This window comes from Penaeus japonicus, unplaced genomic scaffold, assembly GCF_977035675.1.
Source record: "Penaeus japonicus unplaced genomic scaffold, GWHDUDI00000001_assembly GWHDUDI00000026, whole genome shotgun sequence".
NCBI lineage: Eukaryota > Metazoa > Arthropoda > Malacostraca > Decapoda > Penaeidae > Penaeus > Penaeus japonicus.
In genome coordinates, this window is record NW_028234428.1 from 13,268,314 (window position 1) to 13,270,813 (window position 2,500).

General features: G+C 35.0%; 1 protein-coding gene across 2 annotated transcripts in view; it reads right to left on the reverse strand.

The window, feature by feature from the left end:
• Rab19 (RAS oncogene family member Rab19) overlaps positions 1-2,500 on the reverse strand; it is an 11,069-nt gene that overhangs the window by 438 nt on the left and 8,131 nt on the right. For both annotated transcript variants that reach the window (XM_043002589.2, XM_043002597.2), the window contains exon 6: positions 1-2,500. This exon is cut by the window's left edge and continues 438 nt beyond it; it is cut by the window's right edge and continues 424 nt beyond it. The gene's annotated coding sequence lies outside the window, so the exon portion shown is untranslated.

A 2,500-nucleotide genomic window follows, 5' to 3' on the forward strand; every position in this document is an offset into this window, starting at 1 on the left:
GAGAGAGGAATCAAACACCTATGGCATAAGGTGTTCCTATGAATACAGTCCCATAGCTCAATACCCTTTCAAAGAAGGTTATCACATCCACAGCAGCTAGGGCTTCGATGGCAGCTTAGATGACGGTTTACATTTTGTCTCAACGCGGAGAGAATCACAACACCGTGTTTCTAGCAGGAGGGCATAAACCAAACAACTAGCTGCTTAAGAGGACTAGGAGGAAGAAGAAGAAGAAGAAGAGGAGGAGGAGGAGGGAGGAGGAGAAGAAGTAGAAGGAGGAGGAGGAGGAGGAGGAAGAGGAGAAGAAGTAGGAGGAGGAGAAACTTGAATGAAAGAGGGGAAAAAAAGGAGTGAAGGAAAAAAGAAAAATATGAAGAATGGAAGGAGAAAAAGGATGGCAAGGAAGAGGGAGACAAGAAAGAAAGGTGGGAGAAATAACAGGAAGGAAAGAGGGGCAAAAATAGAAAAACAACAAACTGGAAGGAGAGACAGAAAGAAAATGGAAGGATGGAAAGAGGAAATAAAGAAGAAGGAAGGAAAAAGCAACAGAGAAAAAGAATCGTCACTTGGTTAAAACACATCTTGGGAATCAACAAGGAATGAAAATGCAATGTGGAATTTAATTTTCCAGTCCTATTTTAATGTTAAAGACTACTGCATTAATATATATACTGATATATAATGGAATTCTTGAGAGGAAAATATAACACAAAAACATTGTCATTTACAATCGTAACAAGAACCCATATACTTTAAAAACTATTAAGATCTAACTGTAACAACAATATGCAAAGCCTTATCACTGAATTAATAATAAAATAAGTTATATACATAAACATACATATGCATCAGACTGCCAGGTTAAAAGAAAGTTTAGGAAAAGCTGCATGTATGAAAAAACAAACTAACAATTCAAACTAATGTTATAATAATGATAATAATAATAAATTCAATTGTAGAGCAAATATTTTAAAAAATAAAACACTGGTTTCCTACCAAATATCAGAATAACAAAATAAATTGAAAACAGAAGATCTATGCAATCAAAAGTTCTTGAGAGAAACTAGTTCAAAAAATAAAAAGGCAATACTTAATAAAAATATATACGCGAACACATAACTAAAGAGCCACTAGAACTACAAACAACACCTACAGGCATATTGTACTTTGGTTTTGAGTATTCCTACTTCTGCATTGGCCTTATAGAGCGAAGTGGCAGAATCTATTAACATCGATGCCTTCCAGAACTAATCAGAAATCTAAAAAAAAAAAGCAAATATGCCTTATGCTAGGCTGTCGGTTAACCAACAAAGGCGGAGAAAACAACGTCAGCATAACTACTCAGTTGACTGACAATTATGGAAAGACTGTAAGTCAATGTAATTAGCTGTTGGTTAGAAAGTTCACTGGTAAAATATAAAAAATGGCAATGCTTACAAAGAGGTTACAAGTTACAATAGCTTCCCTGATGGAAATCTTGATTATGAAGAACAAGTGGTGATGCCCAATGTTCTGGCAATCAGTTGTTGAGAAAGAGATTCAAAAGGAAGGTTGATGATTCATTCTCTAAAGTGTTTGTTTTCTTAGTGTGTGTCAGGACGAACCCCGTTTCTCCCGTTAGACAATTAAAACATTCACGGACTACACCAAATAAGATTACTTTTACTACTGTTTCAATTCCAGGGATACGTCATCTCTGTTCCAATCAATTAATGTCTGCTGTGTGATGGTTCATGTAGGTTATTAATTTTTTCATCAAAAAAGAAGAAAAAAACGAAAAATTAAAAAATCCATAAAAAAAGAAAAAGAAATCAGGCTACACTATCAGGTTAATAAGTGTTAAAAAGAGAGACTGGGTTACGTCAAAAAGTTAAAATCTCATCTCAAGACAGTAAAGAATGTTTCACCACACACCATTACAAAATGAGCACAGATTCAGAGACAGTACACCTTACACAAATTAACGTCTACTATACGGGTGCACATATTGTATGAAACACTTTCACCTGATGATGGATGTAAGCTCATCTATATATATCTGTCTCTCAGTCACCGGATATTGACACTTCAAGCTCAGGAATGAGTAGAGCTGACAATCCAACGCCAACCACTAAATTCACTCGGGGAAACATTGAACACAAAACATAAAATTTGCAATATCTTAACACCATTACTCAACATTTGTAATATATCCACACACACAAACACGCAGATCCAGTACTATGCAGAGACTTGCTATATCAACATGCATGCATCCTCACATGCACACACTATCAAATAAGTTTCCTCTTAAACGGAAAGGGAAAAGAAAAGAAAAAAAAGTAAAAAACAACAACAACAATCTCTACAGTTCACTTATTCTAAATATTTGACCACTTCACTACCTCTTTGAGACTAGCTATCACCTTGAGAATCAATCACTTGATTACTCCTGTTGTCCCTATATCTTGAAGAAAAAATAATAATAATACATATTCACTCGGTCTTTACAAGAAACAGT